This window comes from Mustela nivalis (genome assembly GCF_964662115.1).
Source record: "Mustela nivalis genome assembly, chromosome: 10".
Classification (NCBI taxonomy): domain Eukaryota; kingdom Metazoa; phylum Chordata; class Mammalia; order Carnivora; family Mustelidae; genus Mustela; species Mustela nivalis.
This window is the reverse complement of record NC_139029.1, coordinates 60,359,318-60,386,019: the sequence shown is the minus strand read 5'-3', so window position 1 is coordinate 60,386,019 and position 26,702 is coordinate 60,359,318. Positions and strand designations below refer to the sequence as shown.

Below are 26,702 nucleotides of genomic sequence, written 5' to 3'. Positions count from 1 at the left end.
CTATAGACATATGACCGTGTGAGTAGTTTTGAGGACTATTAATCCAGGGGTATCAGATACAGTGTGACTATAGCCTGTGACTCCACCAAATTCAGAGTCATTATTAGGAAGGGCAGTTGTCTTGAAGTCAGCTTCCTTATCTTCTGCATTGACAGAAAAAGCAGTCTGATGACAAGAAAAACAGATTTGTACTTACAAAGTTTGAAAGTTGTTTTTCAAGACAGAGAACATATCAGCTTTTCTCCCCCCACCCCCACCACCCCTTTGCTCTATAAATAGCTCCTGGCAGGCAGAAACAACTCTGATTGCACGAGATGAAGGAGAACAAGCAGCAGGCTGTAGTGCAGAATCAATGGCACGGTGCCAAGAGCTTCATCAAATGAATAATAGCTTCCACTTGACAATCAGTAAAGTGCCTCTTCTCCTATGGATTTAGTTTTTAATGATGATTAGAGAGGATGGGCTCCTAAAATTTCTCTGGTAGAAATGACCTCCTATTAATTTCTATTCCTTGAAATGCTGAATTTCAAAGCTATTTTACAGCTGCAAAACCAAAGGCACTGACATAAAGGAACTATTATCTTTGTAATTGTAGCAACAAGTACTAAATTTGTCATTGATTAACAGAGACTTTTTAACTTTATGATCCTTTGTTGGTTGAGTCCCCCTATTTGGAGCTCTGCTGATTTACTTGCTTTGAAAGTCAAATGTTAAATTTTAGACTCAACAGCTATCAGAATAATGTCCTTTGTTTTAATATAATAAATATTTCCTTATAACATCCTTACATTGATTATTATGCAACAAAGGGTGAGGGTCAAGTTCAAGTTTATTAATTCTATATAGTGTTCAGCTTCCTTTGCAAGTAATGAAAAAATTCTAAACAGCCATGCTTAAACTACATGTAGGAATGCAACATTTATTAAGCAAAGATTTTCTTCAGAATTTTTAAAAATTCCTAACACATTTTTATCTATGTGACTGTATCTAAAGCATACATAATTCCAAGAGGAATTAAGTATAGAAGAGAGCCTTGTAAGAGAAAAGATGTTTATATTGACAAAACTACAGGCCTACTTTATCAAATCAGGCTATTGGTTATAAAGTAACATCCTGGGTGTTACAAATAACCCATGGTATATCTCAATCGTCTACTATGCAGCATTCTATTGTTTTAGAAATGAAAGTTCGGTAGTAAAGAGCAATTCGAGAGAAGACAATGGTCCTTTACAATGGTTTCTGTTTAGTTTTCTTAGTAATAAAAAGAAAAGCATAGGGGCACCTGAGCCTTTGGCTCAGGTCATGATCTTGGGGTCCTGGGATCGAGCCCCACATCGGTTTCTCTGCTCAGCAGGGATCCTGCCTCCCTCCCCCCTCTCTGCCTGTCTCTCTGCCTACTTGTGATTTCTCTCTCTCTCTCTCTAAAAAAAAGAAAGAAAGAAAGAAAGAAAGAAAGAAAGAAAGAAAGAAAGGCATAATGAAATTCTTGCTCCAAAGGTTTTTAAATTTAGAATGACTTTGAACCTCAATATATTGTTGAACCTCAATATATTGTCATATATAAAAGTTCAAAAAACCTGTAGAAATACTCCAAATAGTTGAAAACTTTGCAGGGAAATATTTATTGTGAATTTTAAAATTTTGCCAACTTCTTATTCAGGGAGTTTACCTGGTAATGATTTTCATGTTCTGAAGTGTTCCACGGAGAAATGAGGAGAGTCCATTGCTCAGTTTGTTCAGGTAAAAGACTTTCTTTAGAATTAAAATATCCTTTCTTTTATGAACTAATACGATTAGTATGTTTTACTTTTAAAGACCTTTACTTGATGAAATAAAAAAATTGGCAATCATTTATGGGTTTTGCTTTCACTTTAAAAATATCCTGAGAAATCCAAAAGTTAAACATCTGCTAGCTTAAGAGAATTTTTTAAATTAGCAGAGCTTTTCTTTTATTCTCTACAAAAAGTCTATTTTAGCTGCAGTTCAACCTATTACATGAGGAAGAAAGATGGGGGTGGAAATTAGCAAGCTGTGACACCCAAAAGAAAACAAGTCATCAAATAGTCTTACCATTACGTCATACATTTTAGAAAAAAATAAACAGGAATTAAAACAATAGAATGAAACTTTAGAAATATGAATGTCAGAGCTCTAGAGAGAAGCTTAAGCATGCTACTTTCTTTCCATCACCATTAATAACCATGTTACTTTTTTAGTAGACTTATAGAACACATCATTGTTTGAATAGAAAGGATTGAAAATGAAACAAAAAATATTGTAACTTTACCAACATTAGAGAAGTCTGTTCCTGCTACTATGTCAGTTATTTCCCGGTATAAGAATGAAATAATTTTATATACTTTATTAAGGTTTGGCTATTCTGGTAGGCCTACAGAGCTAAAATTACTTTTTTTTTTTCTTTTTTGAGGAGAAGTTAATATTTCCTTTCAAGTATGACTTAATTCTTCTTATTAGTCATCCATTGAAGAGGTAGGTCTCCCTAAAAGGAAACTAAGACTGTCTGAAAGAAGTGAAAACTAAAGGGAAAGTTTGGGAGGTAAAGGGAGTAGAAAGGACTGGAATGGTCCTTCGGAATGGCTTCCTAAGAATAAGGCTGCTATCCTACCACCAGAGTCTTCATTCTGTCAGATGAGTTATTTCTATTCCTTGTAAGCCATGTGTTTCTTTTCCTTCTTGTTTTCTTTACTATTTAATAAATCTTATCTGAAATTTCTGGCTTGATTCAATTGCATAAAGTGACATATAGAGGATTACTTAACTCTGCAGAGTAGTTAAGGGAGAAGTGCAACCCAGAGGCCAGTGTAATGCTGGCACTAGGATCCCAAGTCAGGGACCCTCACCAACGAACAGGGTCATAGGACTGGGTAAGTTGCTTTTTCCCACCAGGAAAGTTTCTTTTCAGTACTGATTCTGGAAAGATTTAGGCAGAGCTGGGTCCAGGGAAAGTGGCAAAATGAAAATGTGGGGCCCCAGCCAGGGGCAGGAAAGTCAATGTCCCCTTACACAGACCTGCTGCTTCCCAGTTTATTGCAGTTGGGGTCCAGCACCACGCCTCCTTGATACTTCTGAGGGATTAGGAAAGAGACCCTATGGAATCACCCACTAAAGGAACTGCCTCTCTGCCAGCCCAAGATTCAGCAAGTGCACACCTGGCCCAGACCCTCCCTGACCCTAACTCCATGCAAGGGAGGAAGGAGGATTGCTGGTCGAAGGTGTTGTGATCTCCTTCAGTGAACTTAAACTGTACCCCAGGCAGAGGGTGGCAGTGGTGGAGGGCCAGAGCTGGGAGATTTCAAGATAGCCACCCCAGAGCATTAAACCCAAGCACAGAACATGAAACCCAAGCAGGGCCCTTCTGAACACGAGACCCTGTGAGACAGTAGCGGTTGCAGATACATGAAGCTGGTTGTGGATGTAGGATATATTTTATTAAAGAAGACGTACCAGACCTTTATATCCACACTGTGGTCTAGACACTCTTTTCCTAAACATTTTTTGTTGCTATAGTTGTTTAATTTTTACATTCTCTCTGGTAGAGTGAAATGTTACTGCTTGCTCACCTAAAGCAAGGATTAGTTAGTTTCTTTTTACAAGATGGCTGACAGAACCCGTTTCACTGTAGGAGAACTGCTTTTCAATGTAGGAGAACACAGATCCCCAGTGGGTGTCGTATTAACAGGCCAAAGCTCAGTTTTTAAGAGCAAGGAATTGCCAAAGTGAGATGCAAATAGGCCAAATCTATTTTTTAAAATACAAGTGTGGACTCATTTCTGACAGGCATCGAAAGTATGATTGAACATGAAGGGTTCAACATTTTGGCTTGCAGCCACTGAGAACTTACAGAGCAGAAGAGTTAGCTGAGTAAGATAACCAAACTTAAAGGGTTTCTGATAAATGACTGGGTGTCTCCTTGATGGAAAGACCAAGTTCTGCACTCTGTTCTTTCCTTTTATTCTCCTAACCCTAAACACATAGAATCTACATTGAATGGAAGAACCAGATACTTAGTTCACTAGTCATATATATATATATATTACCTCTTCTGGTTCTCTTTTGATTCTCTTCACAACCTCCTTTCCATTTCTTTTTGGGAACGTTTGATAATTATGAATAGGGAGAGGTTCACTAGGAACATAGATTTGTACTATTGAGCCTAAGGTGATGAAAGAATATAATACCAGGACTTGGTATTAGAATAATTCAAACTTTCAGAAGTAATGTGGATAACATTTAGAGTTCCTTCCTCTATATATCCCACATATTCCTACTACCCCTTACCCTCTGGTCAATGTCCTAGATTATAAACCTGTGAAAATTATCACAAGATTCACAGGACTTCTTATTATATTAGGAAAATACTTCAAAGAGTATACAAAGATAGCCATAATAGTAATAAAGATAGACAGACTTAGTTTTGTGGTAAATATTTGTATACATTTTATATTGTTTTATTATTGGGTTTTGTTTTGTTTTTTGTTTTTTTTGGTACTTAGAGTACAGAAGGCTGAGTTGGTGCATGGTACATTGTCATCATCAGTTTATGCAATGACTCATATTATTTATTTATTTTTCCCTTCATCCTTATTCCTTAACCATTCTAACGTGGTTTGGTGTGTGTGTGTGTGTGTGTGTGTGTGTGTGTGTGTGTGTGTGTAAAATATATATTTATTTAATTATGTCTTTATTATAAGTGTATATTATTTATATTTGTTTTTATGTGCATACATTTTCATTTATATAATGATCTACTGTTATAAATCTCATTTTGTTTCTTACTTGTTTTACTCAGCATTCTTGTTTTTAGTATCTGTGTGCTGTATGTATGTATCCCTTGTTTCTGTTGGCTTTAGGAGAGCTACAACGTCTCCATTTCCCTACTACTAGAAATGGCCCTGTAACGAACTGGTCCTTCATGTATCTTCTGGATCTGCATAAGGATTTCTTGGGATAGCTACCTAGTAGCAAGGTTCTGAGCCAAAGGACATGTGTGTTTATCTAATTTAACTAACCTCTATCAAACTGATTTTCAGAAAGTGTATATTAACATTCCTATCAAGAATGCAAGAATTATCCCTATATCATTACATTACATACCTATATCCTTAATCCTTGGCATTGCTTAATATTGGCCAATTTGATGAGTTTAAGTGATATATCATAGTTTAAATTTTAATTTATCTAATTACTGATAAAATTTATCATCTCCTAATATGCTTTTCAGTGTTTTGGGTTTCCCATTATTGCATGTTAATAGCTTTGAACATTTCTGATTTTCATTTTTTGCTTTCTTGGTTGAATGAGGGTTTTTTAAATATCTTAGTTATTATACTTTTTTGATTGCCAATATATTTTTTCAATTTGTCCTCTATCCACTAACTTTGTTCATGGTGTTTATATTAAGTAGGAGGTAACTTTGGCATTTGTATTCGAGCCCCATATTAACAATGGCTCAAACAAGAAAGGTTTGTTTCTCTCTCAAGTAACAGTTTGGAGGAAATGATCTTTTTGTCTTACTATTCCACCATTTCTAGGGTATTGCCTTTCTTCACATGGTGCAAGGTGGTTCTTCAACAATTGTGAAGGAGACAAGAAGGATAAGAGTGTAGTAAGTCCCTTTGTTTTAAGGGCATGACATAGATACCACACACAGTTGCTGGAAGTCTGATCACATTTCATTGGCTAGAAAGTAGTCACAGGGCCATATCTAGTGAAAAAGAAGTCTAAGCAACATAATCTTTTACCTAGGTAACCATGCTCCCACCAAAAATTAAGGAATTCTGTTATGTGTAGAGATGGGAGAGTGAATTTGGGAGACAGCAGTCCATCATACCACATTGACCTTCACTGAACATAAATCCTCAAATTTTAATATTCTCAAATTATTACTTTTGCCTTATTTGTTTTTTTGGGGTTTTAAGTTATCTTTCACTACCACTGGATGACTATCTTCTTTAACTTTTAGTTATATGTTTCTTATATAATTTTAGATCTATCTGGAATTCACCTGCAGTTATGGTATGAGAGAGGGATGCAAGTCTATTTTTCTTTATATGGGAGACAATTTTCCTAATAACATCTACACAACAGTCGATCTGTTCTTTTTTTTTTTTTTTTTTTTTTTTTTTTTGTATGTTACTCGGGTTCTCCTAGCAGCAGATGTCAAAATGGATTTAGACATGCAAGAGATTAATGAGGGGAAACACCTGTGAAGGATAAAGGGTGGTGCCTAGAAGACCACTCCTATATGTCTGACACCTGTGAAGGAGAGACAGCTAGAAGGTAGGTTGGGTAGGAAGGGTCTTAAACTACAGTACAGTTCTAAGAAAGCTTTGACCAGGCCAATGGGATGCCTCAAAGCAAAATTGCCTCTCCTGGGAGTATCACATCTTGTGAGAATTAGTACCCCCATGTGCTCAGTCATTGGCTGGAAACAGCCTGCAGGAAGTGGCCGTGGCATGACTGTGGTTGTGGATGCAGAGGGAGAGCATCTGGGATCATTAATCAACTATGTTTCTGCAACAGGAATTCTGATCTATGCATTTTTATAACCACAATTTGTAGGGTCAACTTTGTTATATATAATGTACTCATATTTCCATGTATCTATCTTGAGTTTTCTATTATATTCCATTGATCTATTTGTCCCATACTGTACCATACTGTCTTTTTTATTTACTCTAGTTTTTCAGAGTTGTCTTAAACAAATCAAAGATTTTTATTCCTTGAAACCAATTTTAAAATGTTACTTTAAAAAATCTACTTAGAATTTTGACTGAAGTTGTATTGAATTTATGAATTACTATGAAAGGAAACTGGATTCTTATTAACTCTTCCAAGTGTATAGAATATGTTTTTCAAAAGAGTCTAAATTTATCTCTACAAAACCTTAGGTACTTTTTAATGCATTGAAATTTTATAGTTTTTATTAGTTTTATGATGTCTTCATTTTATTGTATTTTCTAGATACTTACTGCTGTTACACAGAAATGCTATTGATTTTGTGTAGATCAAATTTAAATCTGACCAACTTGCTGAAATCTCTCAATAGTATCATTCATATGTTTATTTTCTTGTTATCACTATATAGAAAATCTTCAAATAATGAGACTTTTATCTCTTCCCTTGGAATACTTTACTGTACTATGTTAAACAATAACAGAGACAACAAGTATTTTAGTTTTTTTCTGAACTTCAAGGGAATATGTTGAAAGTTGAAGGGTTTGTGTACATAGCCTTTACCTAGTAAAGAAAGTTTCTGCTAATTACTTTTCAACAACTTTATTTTTCTTTATTTAAAGATTGATGATTGTATTTTTTTAGTCTATTAATGTGTTTTATGTATATCATTGATAGATTTTTTTTTTCTGTAAGCATCACTGCATTCTTGGAATAAATTTTACCTGATAATGCTGCACTTAAATAATACAATGTTGGATTCATGAATTATTGTATTAAGCTCATAAAATGAACTGATCAGTCTTCTTTCCCTTTCTATTACAGAAGAAACTTTAATCTTTGAAAGTTTGGTAGAACTCAACTATAAATGTGGGCCTTAGACTTTTTTGGAGTCTTGGCTCACCACTTACATTTCTTTAATGCCAATTTTTCTATTCTCATTTTCTATTTCTTCTTGTATATACTTTTGCATTCTATATTCTTTAGAAACCCATTTCACTGATGTTTTCACATTTTCATAATGTTATTTCATTATTATTATTATTATAATTAAAATTTGTGTTGATTTTATAGTTATTTCTCTTTGTCATGTTGTATATTATTTATTTGTAGCTCTTTTTTTTCTTCTCTATTAGTCCTGTCTGAAGATTACTATTGGCCTTTTAAGATAATGAGTTTTGGTGTTATAATTCACTCCATTTTCTTTTAAATAGTTTTTTTTTTTTTAAGATTTTATTTATTTATTTGAGAGAGAGAGAGCGCACGTGCACAAGCAGAGGGCAGGGGTAGAGGGAGAGGGAAAAGCACACTCCTCACTGAGCAGTCCCAATGTGGGACTCAATCCCAGGACCCTGGAATCATGACCTGAGCCAAAGGCAGATGCTCAACCCACTGAGCCACCCAGGTGCCAATCCACTCTATTTTCTTTTAAATTTTCTCTTTAGTAAAATTCTGTTCTTACTTTCTAAAAAAATTATTTCTTTTGGAGGATATTGTCTATCTGTCTGCCTTCCTTCCTTCCTTTCTTCTTGCTTAGCAATATTTTTCTTTAATCTTCCTTGTGCCCTAATAAATGTATTCAGAATTAGAGATTTCTCCATAAATACTGCTTTAGATGTGCCCCACAAAATTTGACATATAGTATGAATTTCATTGCTCAATTCTCAGTACTTTGTCATTTCTCTTATGATTTCCATAGTCTATTTAGTATATATTTTGTAAATTTGAGACATACAAGATTAAAAATTTTATTAACTTCTAGTTTTATTGCAATCTGAATAAGAATCTAGAAGTTAATCTTATTTTTTTGATCTATCAATTCCAGGAGGTGTGTTTTAAAGTCTTCAGCTACAATTTTTGACTTATGTATTCTCCCCCTCCAACCCCTTCCAGTGCTGTCTACCCATACAGTTAGATACATTTATGTAAATCTTCTTGCTCTGTTATTCCCTATATCAGGGTATAATTCTCTTTTTTATGATTTTTTTTCCCCATGAACTTTTATCTTGTTGGATGTTGAGACTGCAATTCCAGTCTTCTTTGGAATTTTGAAAATTTCCAGATTACTTTTTGCTATCCTTTTTGTATCATTTGTTTAAATGGTACTTTTTGTAAATAGCATATCATGTTAATAAATTTTTTTTAATTTAAAAACTAGTATGAGAATCTCTTGTGTTTTAAGTAGTATCAAACCCACTTAAATTTATTGTAATCACTATTACATGAGGTCTTATTTTTACAGAACCTTTTGGTTAACTGGTACTCCACTATGCATCTGCTTTATATTCCTGGGTAGGGGCAATCCCCTTGGGGAGTTTAGACAGGGCATGTGACTGGTTGGTGGGAATATCGTTTCACTCCAGCAGGACTTTTATCGTGCCCTGATACTACCCGTGGCAGTGACCTAAACTATTGTTGTGGATTCTTTGGTGATAGGATAGATGATGATGATCCAAAGATAAGAACAGTTTGAAAACCCTCCCTAAACAAGCCCTTAATGCTATGACACAGTAGCCTTTGCCCCAGGCCACTGCAACCTTATACACTAGTTTCTACGGCTTTCTCCCTAGGAGTTTCCTCATTGTTTTTATAATACTTCCTCTGATCCACGTTTGGCTCTGCAGTTTCTCCAGGGTAGATTTTGGGGAAAGGATTTTTCACTCTGCTGGTATACTATCTTGTTGGGAAGCCACAGATATATTTTATGAGTATATTCATGAGAGTGGTAGTACAAAGGTATTTGGGAATAAATTACTAATTAAAAGCTACCTGAAGCCCCTAAACAAGTTGATCTTGGCAAATCATATAGTAGAGATATTATTAAAAGCCAAAATACTTCACATATGTACCTAGTACTTTCCTTAGGACCAAATCGATTACACTACAGTGCTCCTAAATCTCATAAAATAGCTTAACACGTTAATTCAGTTGGTTCTCTCATCCTTTTCTTTCTTCTTTTAAAAATCTCTCTGCATCCTTTTATTCCTGTGGCTCAGAATTTTTTTTGAAACTCATTCTTGATACCACGCCAGTCTCCGCTGACTAAAGGGCAGTTCAACTTCCCAGGTGGTAGGCTGTTTAACAGGTTGAGATTGCCTTCTCTTACTATCAGCAGGCAGCAGTGTTAACAGCATTAATCCCCAAAACCCGTTCATTTACCCTAATGACACCCTCCTGCACTCGTGCACGTTCTTGTGTGTTAATGGGATATCTAGGCAGTCCCTACCTCCTCCATTAAGGGACCCACTTAACCAGAGACCAGAGTCAGTGTTTCTTCCCTGCTTTTCAAAGGAGTGACTTTTGCCAGTGTTTCTAGAAGAAACTCCTGCAGTCACTCCTCTCCTGTGATTAAGGGATGGCATTGCCAGCCACAAATGAGCAGGACAGCAACCTAATTCATTTAAGTAAGCTGTGGGGTGTGAAGATTTGTTTAAGAAAGACAATTTTCAGAGGACTGGTTATATTACCTCTTGAGCGTGTGTCAGAACCTAAGTTTCCCCTCTCACTTACTAATTGGGTCAAGGGATTAGAAAAACTGTCTAGATGATAAGATATCCTTCGAAGGCTGAAACATTAAGCAGCTTGGTGCCATGGATTAAAAACAATGGATCAGGAATTGAGAAAGAGATGTTAGTCCCAGCTAAATTATTAAGTATCTGTGTGATCTTGGAGAGATTATACAACTTCTTGGGGAATTTGGCTTCCTCGTCTATAAAATAACCTTGGAGGTTCCATTCCTCAAAAATCCAAGATCCTAAAGCATTTTTAGCCAAGAGCCATTTTTTACTTCTAATCCGAAATGTTAAAAATGGGGGCGCCTGGGTAGCTCAGTGGTTTAAGCCTCTGCCTTCAGCTCAGGTCATGATCTCGGGGTCCTGGGATCGAGCCCCACATCGGGCTCTCTGCTTGGCAGGGAGCCTGCTTCCCCCTCTCTCTCTGTCTGCCTCTCTGCCTACTTGTGATCTCTCTCTGTCTATCAAATAAATAAATAAAAATCTTAAAAAAAAAAAAAGAAATGTTAAAAATGTATCTAAATAGGAACACAAGTGAATGTGTTAAGTTTTCGTAAGAGAGCATAGAGTGGGTATATCCTAAATGGGGGTTGGTTTTGCTGTAGAGCCCAGACCCAGGCAAACTGCTGCGCACTAGAATCTGAAGATCTGGGGATTGTGGGAGCACAGGAACTGAAAAGGAGGAGCTTGCCTGTCCGGAAGTGAGGCCATTGTAAAGACATTCTGCCCCTCACATGCCTGGAGCCATGCCTGAGTCTATGAGATACAGGAGGACATTTGGCATTCTTTTTATTTAAAGGCAATGCCTGAAACTCCCTACCACAGACTGATGAAGGGCTTACACACAGGATCTGTAATGTCAGTTTTTTGACTGTAAATCAGCTTCCTGATGGGTTCTTTTGAGAAAAGACTTTTCATGTAGAATGCTCATTTGCCACCCTCCTCTTACCCATCAATCCTCCCCCCCACCCCACCCCCCCACTTCACCTAAGAGTCACATAGGAGTGAAGTAAAGTGGTCTAGACATATTTTTAAGATTGGAACATTTTTTCCAGACTATGATAGGACAGCTTCAAATGCGATGCAGCTGGATTTTCCTTGGGTGGCCTGTGGTGCCTCAAAACCCGACCCTGACTCTCTAAGTAACCTAAAATTCATGTTTCTCAGGTCTTTAATTAGGAAGGATAGAGACAATTTTATAACCTTGCTTACATGAAGGAGAAGTAGTCTGACTCTAAATAGGAATGCTAAGGAAACATGCATTTGACTTTTCAGAACCAAAAATCAGATTCCTAAGTTCTCCTATCTTTTCACCTTTCTCATAGCTTAGCTAGGAGTAACTCAGAGCAAAGAAGTTAACTCTCTGTGCCTCAGATTGCAATGGTTGGCTGGATGGAGCTATAAATGGCACCATGAAATAAATGTATAAAAATGTAAAAAATATAAACCTATTCCTCATACAGTAATGACTTGCATTAAATAATAATTTGGGAGGTATAGAATAGTTATTAGGGAAATATATTAGAGGTGCCAAAGAAAAAAAAGGAAGCAACTTTAAAAAATAAATGTATTCTGGTACAACAGAAGAAGTCTTGTCAGTTATATTGTAAATGGTATAATTAGGAGTTTGCAAGAAGATGACTGTATACCCCTTTGGGTACCTCAGCCTCTAGCACAATTGTAAACGGACAAAAATCAACAGCAAATGTACCACCATTCTTTTAAAATGGAACTTATTTATTTAATTTAGATTCCACTAAGTGAAAATAATATTTTAAAATTCCAATCAGTCCCTTAAGGCAGCAGGAGATCTGCGGCCTCTTGCCTAATGATGTAATTAAGCTTAGCTCATCATTATCCAGCCAGACACCACACACACACACACACACACACACACACACACATTCGGAACTGCAACTGCATTAAGGGGTCAGTAAATGATTGGGGACATGTGGGAGTTGAAGAACAAAAGGCCTTAGGGGATTTTTAGTTTTTAGACTAGGTATATGTTAAGTTTTCACAGAAGTTAGACCAAGGACAGGGACGTTTTGTTGTGACAGCACTAGAAATCATTTTTCTATATTTTAACAATAAAATATATAACACTTGTTATCCACTACAAACATACTTAAATAAAAATGAGGATTGTATATACTTGAAGAACATGTAACTCCTCATCAACTTTTAGTTTATCTTACAGATTAATGCAGAAAACACTGAGTTTCTTTGGAAAGGAGAGAGTTTGATTGCCTGATAGTCATTTTAAAATCACTCTCAGCCATGATGAGGAAGTGTTTCTTTCAAATACTGTTTTGGTCTATTTCGTAAAGAGTGCATACTATGAGAGTGAGTGTTATATGATATTGATTACCTATCTTGGGATTTTTGCACAAGAAGATCATTTATCAAATATAACTTATTCCTTCAAGTAGAAGTACAGTTAAAGAAATTATTTTGAAAATAAAGTTTATACTTCATGAAAAGCAAGGTCCCTAAGTACCTTTAAGCACATGCACAAGAATGCTCAATTCCTCGCCAGTCTCTGCTCTGCAGTTTTAGCCACTCTCTCATCACATTTGAGGGTTTTTTGTTTGTTTGTTTTTGTTTTTTGCTATAATTACCTGATGGGAACTTTCACAGTTTGTATTGTGGGCACAGTGGTTAATTTTTAAGGGAGTAGGACTTATGAAATGGAATTTCTTGCCCAGTATTGAAAAAAAAATCCTCACCTGTATGAGTAAATCTGAATTTTTCATTGTTAGATTATTTCACATCCTATGGAACTAATTTGTTCAGAATAAGTAGACAAGGTACTCCCAAATCTATGGCTTTTAGGAGCCTCTAAAATCATTCCTCAGCGCTCCTGAGACCTATTTCTGGCACTAAGGCTATATGTGAAATGACTTTGGTTAAGTTTTACTGCTTTGCTAATGACTAACAACAGCCACCTTGAAGTAACAGATCACTTAACAAAGTGCATTAAATTCTATCTGGCATAAAGTGTAGGCCATCGAATAAACTTCGGATTCTCTGAACAGCTGAGGATGGTATAGGGACTCAGTAGCTTTTGAGGTAAAAGCCTCCAAGAAAAGGGAATCAAACCAGGTACAGATATTCTTTTTGATTAGAGAAGCGGGGCTTAAAAACCAACCAAGAACTACAAGATAATTTGTTCTATGTGACTAGGACAAAAAGCTGTGACAAGGAATAAAAAGCAGTAAGACTATAAGGAAGGGTGGATGGCACAGGCCATGCTGATTCTATTCGACCACTGCTGCATTTGTTCCATGAGTAGAAATTGACTGAGTAACAGCTACCTGCCAGGTGCCCTGAGGATACAGTAGTACAAACACATGATATCCCTGTTCTCGTGGATCCAAATTCGACCGAGTGAGACAGATGATAAATGGATAAACACACAAATAAATCAGTTGAGATATGTACTGCAAGAGAAACGTCCAGGTATTGTTGAAAAGTCCAAGTGATGGAGGGTGTGAGAGATGTCTGAGAAACAGGGAGTAGATCATTAGGGATAGGGTGATAAGGGAAGGTAACGGCTTTTTGAGCAGGCAGCCTCTGAGACAGGTCCCAAAGGCAAAAAAAAAAAAAAAAAAAAAAAAAAGGCAGCCATACAGAAAAGGGGATAAGAGCTCTCAGTGGAGATACAATAAGTATAAAAGCCTAGAGTGGGGACGGGCTTGGTGCATTTGAGAAATCAGGAGACCTACATGGCTAAAGCATGGTGTGATACCTGGAGAGGTTAGGGAGGTCAGGAAGAGCTAGATCCTGTAGGGCCTTTCTCATTGTGGCAAGGAGTTTGGAGTCTCTTAAAAAAAAAGCAATGGAAGGGATTTAGCAGGGAGTCACATGATCCCATTTACTTTTTAAATATATTACTCTGGTATGCTTTTTAACTTTTTAAAAATTTTTAATTCCAGTATAGTTAACATATATAATATAGTTATCTTATTTTCTGGTGTACAATATAGTCATTCAACACTCCCTGATATTACTCAGTGCTCATGAAAATAAGTGGACTCTTAATCCCCTTCATTTATTTTGCCCATCCCCCCCCCATCATCCTCCCCTCTGGTAACCATCTGCTTCTTCTCTGCAGTTAGGAATCTACTTTTGGGGGGCACCTGGGTGGCTTGGTTGGTTGAGCATCTGACTCTTGGTTTCAACTCAGGTCATGATCTTGCACTTGGTATTGAGCCCTTCATCAGGCTCCCTGCTCAGTGGGGAGTCTGCTTGTCTCCCTCTCCCTTCATCCCTCCCCTTGTTCACACTCTCTCTGTCTCTCAAAATGATGAATATTTCTTTTTTTAAAAAAAAAGAATGTATTTTTTATTTGTCTATTTTCCCCTTTATTCATTTGTTTCATTTAATAAATGCCACATATGAATCATATCATATGGTATTTGTCTTTCTCTGATTGGCTTATTTTGCTTAGCATTATACTCTCTAGATCCATCCATGTTTTTGCAAATGTCAAGATTTCATTCTTTTTTATGGCTAACTAATATTCCACTATATATATATATATATAAAACAATCACATCTTCCTTAACAATCTTTAGTTGCTGGACACTCGGGCTGCTTCCATAATTTGGCTCTTGTAAATAATGCTGCAATAAATATAGAAGTACCTCCAGTATGCTTTTATTTTGATAATAAAGAAAGGATTGTTCATGGGAACTAAACAATTTATACCACACACACGTCATACCACACACATGAAATTTTCAAGGATGATTAGAAAAATTTAAAAATGGCAGAATCAGACAAAGAAATTATCTTGCTGCCTTTATATTCTCCCACATGTGGATTTACTCTCATACCTCTCATCAACCTTTCTGAAACCATATTTCATCCAAACACAGAAGTATATCTTCTAACTCTTTGGCAGAAAAACTAATTCAGGTTCACAAGTAAAAATATATCCTGATGATAAATTTGTTGGAATATTTAAAAAAATGGCAGGACCATTTTATTGTGTATTATCAGCAGGGTTTTCCCTGGTCAGAGAAAAACTTTTTTGTTGTAGGATACTAAAAGGGTAGGATGATGGCCTGAATTGGTGTTCCCATTCATTGCAGGATATACATCCATAGCCTTCCTTGGCCAAATCTCCATGTTCCTTCATGTCTGGAGTCTCCTGTGTAACATTCTGTACCCTGTGCCCAGGGTAATGGTTCTTGACTTCTTCGTTAGCATTCACTTGGGCTTAGTTTTATAGCAGCACCTGAGAGAGATGTCATTGACTGTCATTTTTAGAATCAAAGCAATTTTTCAGAAAAAAAAAACCACAAAATTTACAGTTAAAGTATAAATAAATTTATTGCACTACTCATATAGAAATGCTTACCTAACTACAGGTATTCTCTGTTGATAGCATTCTGAAAGAAGAACATGGAGAGGGTAAGGAATTAGGCTGACTTGCACTCAAACCTTGGCTGAACCATATACTAGCTCTGTGATATTGATTATTTCACTTCTGGGATTCTTTTCTGCTATTTGTAACATGGAGATAGTAAAACCTGCCATAGAGGGTTATTATGAAGTTTTGAGTAGTGTATATACAGTGTGTGGCATATAATATCTATTATGCTAAACAAATAATAGATTTGATTAGATTGAATCAAATTGAATAGATTGAATACATTGTTTTTATTGTTACATTCAGTAATTCTCCATAGAGTTAAAAATCTCTTTCTAGTCTCAGAGTTACGACCCCCCCTTTTCCCTCTCTGATCCACTTGTTCTATTCACCTTGGACCAGTGGGGGCCCCCTTTTTCCCTCTTCCCCAAGGGATATATCAGAACTCAAATTCCAAGTCTCCCTTGAACTTAATTTACCTTTGAATTAGGCACTTGAGTGAGATGCTGTAAAAGAAGTTTCCAGTTTTGCTGGTGAAGGTAGTAGGGACAGGAGTGGTGATGATTTTGCAGTGCTTGTAGGGTTGTGTTTCAGAGACCTGAGTAGGACTGGCAGTGGTGGTACCAGTGATTGCAGTAAAGTCAAGCTCCTGGTGTTTGTGGAGTTTGATGGAGAAACTGGAAGGCTTTGTTCTTTAGCCTTGAGAATCCTTCACCTAATATCCTATTAATTCCCCCATCTGTGTTATCTATTCAGAGTGCATTTAGTGAATTTTATTTTTGTTTGTTCATTTTGTTTCATTTTTAATAAGAACTCTGACTTTAGTTCAGATAAGTCCATTTCTATCCTCTTCAATCTTTAGCATCTTCATTATCAGTTTCCTTTCCATTCTCAGTCCTCTGTATCATACAGGGGGCTTACAGATTTCTTTTTGCATAGACCTAATTATATGCTGTTTTTACTTAGTTGTCACAAAAGCATGTAAATACAGTGTATTAAAAATTAAGCTTTTACACTGTCTTTCTCAAAGCCTGCTTTTTCCAGTCTTTCCTACTTTGGTGAAAAGCCCCAGGTGTCACCATTTGCTCATGCCTAATATGTAGACTTTTTTGCAGGTCTTTCACTCTCCTTTACACATACGCACTATCAATTCTGTTGCCTCAAATCTGTCCTTTTCATTCTCATCCCTCTACTTTTTTTTGGGTTCAACTCTTATCATCCCTATACCTACCCTCTACTATTATTATAACTTCCCTACTGGCCTCCTTGTCCTTCTTTAGGTCCACTTCAACCAGAAGGACATTTCTACCCTAAAAACTGATCATGTTGCTCCTCATCTTGCAAATTTTAATTGTTCTTCAATATCTGCAGGATAAACCCCAACATATTGGTCCTTCTTGCTAGAGCCCACCTCTCTTTTGTCTGCTAAGAAAAGCCCTGAGACACCTAGTTTCTGTAAACATACCTTAACCTAGGCAGACTAGGATCCCTTCCTCCTAATCTGTACTAGATGTGTTTTTCACCTCACTATAGGCAAGGATTTTTTTTTTTTTCATCTTTGTAGCCTTATTTACCTAACAGATATTTGGTTCTCATACATATTTGTTGAGTGAAAGAATGAATTAATTAATAGTAAGTGAAAGTTTTCTTCTTATAGGGCCAACACTTCTCTGACTCTTTTTCTGTTCCTGCAGCTTATATGGTGGCTGTTCTTGTTTCTGGCCTACCTTTACTTTCAATTTTTCTCTGTAGCTACACATTGATGCATTATGTTTACAGGGCCCATTTTATTCTCTTCCACTGTCAAGTTTGTATGTTTTTTAGGTACCTGCCACATAAGCATAGATCATAGGTCCCTTCTAAGGTCCCTTCTAAGGGACCAGTGCCTGGTCACAGCCTCAACCATTTAACTCTGTGTTTTATTCTGCTCACATTGACGGCTCTGGCTATAGGGGTTGTACTGGTCAGTCTGATTCCAGAGCTATGCTGGCCATGCACTGACTTTGACATAGCTTGAATCTTACTAGTTTTATTAATCACAGTTTTCTCTGAGTTTGACCACAAGTATTAGCTTTGCCCATCTACAGATGGGAAAGACCACATATATACCACCCTCATTTTGGACGATAAAGTTTTAGCTTTCTGACAGAAAGTTATAACAAATAGTATTTCCACAGTAAATGTTAACACTATTTAGAGTTTCTTCTCTTCCTCTAGCTCACAAGTCTCCTGCAGTAAATGATATGAGAAATAAATCCCAGCTAAGAAAGAACTTTCCATTAAAAAATATGTTTTAGAACTTTAAAATCTTTATTTCCCTTCCATTATACTTACAGTGAATTTACAGCAAAAAGGAACAGGTGAAAATTGACCGAACTCATAGAAGACCTGGCAAACAATTAAAAAGCAAGTAGTTTGCCTATTTGTAAACGATGTAAACAGGTTAAACAGTAAACGATGACAACAGGTTAAAAAGAGAAAATAAAGCTCTTTGTGACCTATTCCTTTTATTTCTCCAACCTGTTGTGGGTTTGATTTTTAAATTTTTAATTCAGCCTGCTGAGGTGATAGGCTCCTAGGACTATAATCCTTCAGAATAGTATCTAATTTAGTCACAGCCAAGACTAATGTGACTTTTGTGGCTCTTAAAATTTACAAAGACCCACTGTGAAAAACTAACTATAGAGTAGTTGAAATGACTTAGTTCAAGAACGGTTTGGTGTTTTCTGCCTTGATTCATTCTTAGAAAGAGGAAAGGAAATGGCATTTGTCGAATGCATATGGCAGGCACCATAATAAATTCTTTAAATGTCTCAGGTACCTTATGAAGAAGACATTGTTATCCTAACTTTATAGATGAGGAAAGTCAATTTCATATAGCTTCATAAATTTTCCAGAATTGCACAGCTAGTAAATGGAAGACCAAGGAAGAATCCCTGTTCTGTCTGACTTCAGAGCCCATTTGGTGATATCTTTTAACAGTTATAATTATGGACTGAGGATACAGTTGAGTTATTCTGGATATTTCTGACTCTCTCAGCAACTTGTGTCAGATAACTTATTCCTTTTCTCACCACCATGCAGAGATTCATCCTTCAAAAGATTCTCAAAAAAAAGAGAGGGTCTTTCAGTGCTGGAGACCCGCATAATTTACATTGGACAAAGACATAAATATTTTGGCATGGAGTCGCTACATATATTCTTCGACCATTCTCCTTTTCCCTTTCTAATACAAGGCAGGCTATGAGAAACTAATCAGTAACTGTTACTGGCCAGTTACTGTCTCTGCTTTGCATAAGATACTGTGTAGCCTATGCTGGTATGTGAACCACTAAGTGTCAAACGTACAGATGTTAAATGATGTAAGAGTTCATAGGGGAGATCAGGAATGGTTCCGTGGAGGAGGTTGGAATAAGTATTTGTGAAACAGGTACTTAAAGAATGGTAGGTTTTGATAGGTTGAGATAAAGAAGTAAACCTAGATATTTCAAGATAGAAAAAGTGTGAGCAATACTTATAAATGAATACTTATAAGTAAATGAATATGCCTGGTGAGTCGGGTCCACTCCATCAAGTGACTTAACGGTCAGAAGCTGTTCATTGGTACCGTCAAAATATAACATGGAAAATTGAGCATGCACTATATGTCATATACTATGGAAATATTACATGCCTCAACCGATTTAATTTTCATAATAATCCTATATGGTGGACACTGAAATTGTCTCCATTTTATCAAGGAGGAAACTTATAAACAGAGATATTAAATAATTGTCAAATGTCTAGGAAGTAGTAAATCTGGCTCCAAAGTCTGCTTTTAAGCCCTAACCTAGGCACAGGCATGGACATATCACCTTGAGAGTAAATGAGGATAAAAGATGGTTGGGAAAATCCTCCTGTGACTGGCAGAATTCACCTGAGTTTTCAGACATTTTCTCAATTAAAGAAAAAACAAAACCCTAATTTCTAGTTACCCGATCTTCTCATATCTGTCTTTATAGCTTCCTTTATCTGATTCCTTTTCGTTTCATTTTTCTTGACCTCTTTTTCTTCTCTTTTCCTTCTCTTGCTTCCCCCCATCTCTGAATTATTTGAGCCTATATCATCTCTTCCCATCTGTAGGACTATGGCTCAGGAACTCTACTATTCCCACAGAAATCACCGGGGCAGGAGTGGAAAAGGTTAGCATCTTACAGAAGTTGGGGACAGCAGGAAGCCGAGCTCAATCAAGGGTCAGTGAGCTTGACTCCCCTCTCCTTCCACCCACTGCTGCCTTGCTTTGTCCTGTCAGCCGAGAAGGGCCCACATGCTAGAAAGATGAGAGTCCTTAATGAAGGAAATCGGCACAGAGCCTGTGCCAGGAAAGGTTTTGCCTCCCCTGCAGCTGTTTTTGTCACCTCGCCAAGCACAGCAGTGGATGGATTTATTTGTACAGGAGGTAAAGCCAAGAGAATCTGGGCATAATATTCCAGGAGCTCTATCTTGGTTTTCTGGAACTGGAAACCCAGACCTGTCTAGAGTTTTTTTCTTTACCGGGTATTTGAATGGGTGTCTTTGCTTCTAAAAATGGAAGAAAAGAAACAAACAAAAAAGAATTTTTTTTTTCATGGAAATGGAACCACTAATTTCAATCTGGGGGCTCTGAGTTGGTTGGAGTTGTCCAGGTGGTTTTTATTATGTCTCTTTCTGATTGCTAGCTGCCTCCTACAGAAAGAAGGGCAGAGAAGTTTCAATATTAAAGACATTGGTTGAGTGCCCATCATGTGTCTTCATTTTACATAATACTGAGAAGTGTAGGGGGAGATATGAGACTGAAACCAAACAAACAATGCTAAAATGATATATAAAAATAAGTAAAGACTACAACAATGTCAAAAACAATGATAGACAAGCTTACTACATTAAAAAAATCTGAGGAGCTCCTTTTTCAGGAATTATATTCAAAACTATTTATGCTACAAAACAGCCTCAATACTACTCTACTTATTTGTTTTGGTGTTAAATTTGGTGACAAGTAACTACTGACTTGCAAAATAAATTTCATCTTCATAGAAAGAAAATTCATTATTACTGTCATTCTACAAGAGAATATATTATAGGTTGTATATACTAAAAATGGCAGCAGTGTTGAACAGGGATTGAATCCCAACATGACTAAAGAAAATAAATTTCATCTGTGAGATTAAGTTTTTGAATGCTTGTTCAAAAATACAGTTGCATTATTTTATGGTTATGCTATGAACACAATGCCACTGACATTAAATAGATTAAAATTTTGTGAGACCCATCACACATATGAGACTTTTAAAGAAAGATTGAAGTCAGAATAAAAAACAATTGTCAGCGTGCTGTGTATACATCACAGTGGGTTATTATCCAGCCTTTAAAAAGAACTGCCATTTGTGATATGGTTGAATCTGAAGGGCATTATATGCTAAATGAAATAAACCCAACAAAGACAAATATTGCATGGTGTTACTTACATGCAGAATCTCAAAAAAAAAAAAAAAAAGTTAAACTCTGAGAAATGGGATAAAATGGGGTTTCCAGTGCCTGAAGGGTGGGGAAAACAGGGAGAGGTTGGTAAAAGGGCACAAACTTGCAGTCGTAAGATGAATAAGTCCTGAGGAGCTGATGATGGTTACTATAGATAGTGACTGTATTTAATAATACTGTTTTGTATAATCAAAATCTGCTAAGAGAGAGTACATCTAGAAAGTCTGTACCAAGGGCACCAGGGTGGTGCATTTAGTTAAATGTCCCACTCTTGGTTTCTGCTCAGGTTGTGATCTCAGCGTCATGAGATCAAGCCCTGTGTCAGCTGGCATTGAGTACAGAGTCTGCTGAAGTTTCTCTCTCCCTCTTCCTCTGCACCTACCCACCCTGTGCTCTCACTCTCTCTCTCAAATAAATAAATCAATCTTAAAAAAAAAACTGTACCAAGAAAAAAAGGTAACTATGTGAAGTGGTGTATGTGTTAATTAACTTGATTATGAAAATTGTTTCCTAATGTATACATATATCAAATTATCATGTTGTACACTTCAGTTGTATTACAACTTTATTTGTAAATTAAGCTTCCATAAAACTGGAAAAAGTTTGTGAAAGAATCTATTATACAGCCAAAAACAATCCCCAACTGTTAAAATGGCCGTTGAGTTCAAGGAAGGAAGATTCATATAAACTAGAATTCCTGCAAAAGACTATGGTGAGGTAAGACTTCAAATGAATAAAATTTCAGAAACTGGAACATAAAAAATTAGAATGTAGGGTTTAAAAGCACAGGAGCAGCTTAATTAAACATTATCTTTAAATTAAGCAATTTATTGAAATAACCATTAGGATACCGGGGGATATTATAGAAGTCCTCTAACCAACATTACAAAAATGACCTATTTAATCTGCATTTGACCTATAAAAAAATGCTAGCTCTTCATAGGAGTCTTATGAAATAATGTTGGAAACTTTGCCTAAGACATTTAGATGCATTTTCTTGAGACTGTTCACATGTCTGATAAACCCATAGACTGTAGATCCTTTATACTGCTATATTCCCAGGATCCCATAGAATGTGGAAAGTCAGCCAGACTTCCAAAATAGCTTGCAGTCTGTGATTACACACAGTTATTTGTGCAAAAAGTACTCCCAAGTACTAAATGAAGATTAACAAATATATAGGGAAAATTATGATCTGAAAACAAGCAGTGTATTTATTTTTCTAATTATGATCTGAAGATTTAAAAGAACATCTGAATGAACTAAATGGTTGTAGTTTTATTGGCTCTTTACCTTGTAATTAAATGTTCCAAATTTGGCCTTTTCTTCAAACAATCATGCAGAGAGCCTATTCAATATGTTTCATTGATTTAAGAAAAAGGGATGTAACTTTAAACTTTTCACTAATTTTCAATTATAACATTAAAGGCATAGATGAAAATCCACTATGAGGAAAAAGATTCATTCTGAATCAACTCAAATTTCATAGACATTTAATACAATAATAGGTTATGTTTATTGAGCATTAGTTAAGTGCAAAACACTGTGCAAAGTGGCCAATTCAATCTTTATAACAAATCTATGCAGTGGGAACTTTTATAATCCTCATTTTGTAGATGTGATAAAAAAGAAGGCACAGAGAGGTTAGGAAACTAGCCCTTTATCACCAAGTATTAAGAGGCATAAATAGGACATAAACCTCCTTATTTCAACTTCAACTCAAAGACCCACTTAAAATTTTTTTATTTATGATAGTAATAAATGTGGATAATTTAGAAGTAAAGTAATTATATAAATTTTGTAATTAGATTGAACATTTAATTTGTAATGTACTTTACAAAATGAAAGAGGTTTGCTAACTGGATACAACACTGGGAAAAAGGAATAAAACAGGACATTTCTGAGAAAAATGGTTATCTGATTTATGATGAAAAAGAACATTCTTTTTTTTTTTTTTTAAGATTTTATTTATTTATTTGACAGAGAGAGAGATCACGAGTAGGCAGAGAGGCAGGCAGAGAGATGCAGAGAGCCTGATGCAGTGTTCTATCCCAGAACCCTGAGATCATGACCTGAGCCAAACGCAGAGGCTTAACCCACTGAGCCACCCAGGCACCTCTGAAAAAGAGCATTCCTTGTTTTTAATATCTCTTGCTCCCCAGTTCCTGCCCCTTAGAACCAATTTTACTTTTTTGCTACTTTTTTGGTTTTCATTTTGTATTTTATATTTATGAGTTCCTTCTTCAGGAATTGTTTTGAAAACTATTTATCCAAATAGCTTGCTATCCTGTATATTTTTGATTTTTCAATTTTAGATATCATATTGATTTTGTTATTTATTATATTGATTCATTTTTTAAAAGATTTTATGTATTTGAGAGAGAGAGAGAGAGAGAGAGCACGAACAGGGGGAGGGGAAAAGGGAAAGGGAGAAGCAGGCTCCCTGCTCAGCCCCAGATGTGGGGCTAGATTCCAGGACCCTGGGATCATGACCTTAGCCAAAGGTAGATACTTCACTGATGGAACCACCGAGGCACCCCTATCGATTTAGGCATTTATACTGATTTAATTTATTAATATATTGATTTTACATATTAGCTATTGATTTTTACTCTGGAATATAAGGCTTTGGCTTTCTTATACTTTGTGATTAAAATTTTTCTTATTTTCATTCTCCTAATTTTTTTGGTTAAATAATTTTATATTTAATTGTTGGGACTATATAGATCTGATCACAGCTCATCCACATGTAATAATTTGTTGCATTTAATGAAGCAACTCACTGTTTTTCCTGGAGTCAGCTGTCATGCTTTGTTTATTTTTGCCTAGTTTTCTTTGTATGTGTTGCTCATTCAGCCCAAGCTTTCTTTCTAAGCACTGAAGTTTCTCTTGTTACTGTTAAACCTCATAGGTAATAGATAAGTTCCACTTTTTCCTTTTTCCTGAATTCTCCATCTTCCTGATCCAATACAGCTGACCGCTTTCTAAATCAACTATATCGCAGTTTTCTTGAGAGCTGTCTTCATCTTTATCTTGGGGATACCATCTTTTGTTTTAGTCTTCCTTTATCTTGGATTGCATGTTTCTCACCGTGTCCCCCAAACCAGAGCTTTTCTGAGTCAATCTCCACCTACAGTAATGTCTTACTTTGTTTTGGTGGGAGGGGGTGTATTCTGGGACAGGACATCTAAACTTTCAATGCTCCCATTACAGACTCAAAAATCAGTCCTTGTGCTCACCCTATCTTGTCCTTTAGTCTTCCAAGTCACCTGATACCTCTAATTCCTGAATCTTTCCAGAGTTTAATAGAACAAATGTGCTTGTTTTTCATAGGCATCTCACTTTCCAGGTAGTTGGGCTTTAACTTTCTCTGACTTACTGGATCAGTTGCTATTTGTTTCATCTTTTTTTCCGTCTTTCAAAACTTTGTTTCCTTCCCTGTCCTTTTTGTCTTGAGCAGTTTATACTTTGTTGTTTTTATTATTTTAATAAATTTTGTATTTAAACTTGTTAATGAAATGGGTTAAAAGTCCATTAGCTGCCAAGAGAGAATAAGGAATAAATTTCTAAAAATATACAATTTCCCTTAGAGAAGTTTCAGAATCAAAAGACTAATTTATTTGAAAAATTATAAAGTAGTTGAAAAGTCCAATCATAAACTATTATTCTACTTACATGAATTTAATACATGCTCTCCACAATTATGCTTGGTTTTTTCATCAAAGTTTCATAAGACATTAAACAAAGCTAGTTATCATCTCATGTTACTTCCCTGTTAACTATTTTTATACCATATGCATGTTAGGCAAGTATCAAAAAAAAAATCACAAAAGAAAAAAAAAACAACCCAAAAGAAGTTAAATCCATGGGTTTTTTATTTTGCCGTTGTGCTAATATACATAAAGTAATGGATATCAAGCGATCCATTTTTACTGCATTTTTACTTGTACATTTGTTCTTAGGTTGTGTAAAACATTTAAATACAAATAAAATGAGTGTTGCAAAAGTAATGAAAGCAAACAGCAGGGAACTTTACAAATAATGGAATATGAACCGTTTCTGCCCTTATTCAGAGTAAATTGGGTCACAGTGAAAGGAACACTTCTGCAGTTGTAGTTAAAGGTGTGCACATTGAGAATGCGTATTCCACAGATACATGAGGTTTAACCTGTAATATCCACGGGGCACCTATTTCTCCTGCAGCCTTGTAAGTGCCTCAGACTTAAAGTATCCACAATAACTATACCTGTGTCTGGAACCAGTTATTCCTTTTATTCCCCACCAGGACAAACCAGTATGTAGGCAGTTTTCTCTGCTTAGACATGAAAGCAGTTTTAACACAAAACGTACTTTGTCAAGTCACAATGTACCAAAAGTACTACGCCAAACATTTATAACTAGTGTAAAAGTACCACATCCCCATACTGGCCACCCCAAGATGAAAACAGGTAACTCCCTAAATCTTAACTGGCTCTACTCCCCTAACATTAAACATGAAAACCACATGGGAAGAATAGGAATTCAAATAGAAGTAAAATAAACCTGTCATAAATCGTAAACAAAAAACTATTTGTGGGACAGCATAAATGACAAATGGTCTGTGTAAATTTGGGGATGAGGAAGACAAAAGTTGGAAGGCTAGCTAATTTTCCCCTCTTTCTTCCGCATTAATTCAACTTTGTCTCCTTGGGTATCCAATGTCCACAATGTCAACTTGTCTCTGAGTAATTGCATGATTAGTGTGCTGTATTTTTTTTTTTTTTTAAGATTTTATCTCTTTGAGCAGGAGAGAGAGACAGAGGGAGCTCACAAGTGGGGGCAGGGTCAGAAGGAGAGGGACAAGCAGATTCACTGCTGAGCAGGAAGCCTGATACAGGGCTGGGAGCCCAGGACCCCAAGATCATGACCTGAGCCAAACTTAGATGCCTAACTGACTGAGACACGCAGGCACCACAAAAGAACTGTCTTGGTATGACTTTACACTTACTGTATCAAGTTCAACAATGGCTTTATCAAAAGCCATTTTTTGCAAGCCACCTGTCTTTGCAAGAGAGCAGGCTTTCTATAGGGAGCGCAGAATCTTATAATAACAACACAGATAGGTTAAGGGCCAGACCCAACCTGATAGGATGTGTTGGTTGCATTTCCTTTTTGCTGATTTCAAAAGCTTCTTGGTATGTCTGTTATGACTGATTCATAATCTCCTTCTAATTATCATCCACAGAAACCCCGGCTAGTAAAAGTAGTCATCTCCCTTCATTTTCAAATAGAAGACTTTTCTCACCTGTGAACCATTGGGAATCAAAAACTTTCCCAAAACAGAATGTACATCATTACAGACATCTTTTAGCTCAGCCTCAGTTTTCTCTCTGTATTCTCAGATCATCTGCTGTTTTCCTTAGCATCTTCCATCTTTTGCTCAATACTTGAGATGACCCTCCAATATGACCTTTGGGCTCCCACAACACTTTCATAAACAATTGAGAGAAGATTCCTCTCCTCATTGAATAATTCAGCTTTTCGTTCAGTTACAGGCTTCATGCCGGCTGCCATGTAATCATATCACTTGGTCTGTTCAGCTAGTTTGGCCCTCTGTGCAGCTCATTTCTATCCGTGAC

At 36.3% G+C, this 26,702-nt stretch overlaps 1 pseudogene across 1 annotated transcript; it reads right to left on the bottom strand.

Annotated features, from left to right (window-relative positions):
* LOC309843223 (14-3-3 protein zeta/delta pseudogene) lies at positions 1 to 26,702 on the bottom strand (annotated as a pseudogene). Its single transcript has 2 exons — positions 26,072 to 26,702; positions 1 to 165 (listed from the first exon to the last, which is right to left on the bottom strand). The product of its transcript is annotated as a 14-3-3 protein zeta/delta pseudogene (transcript).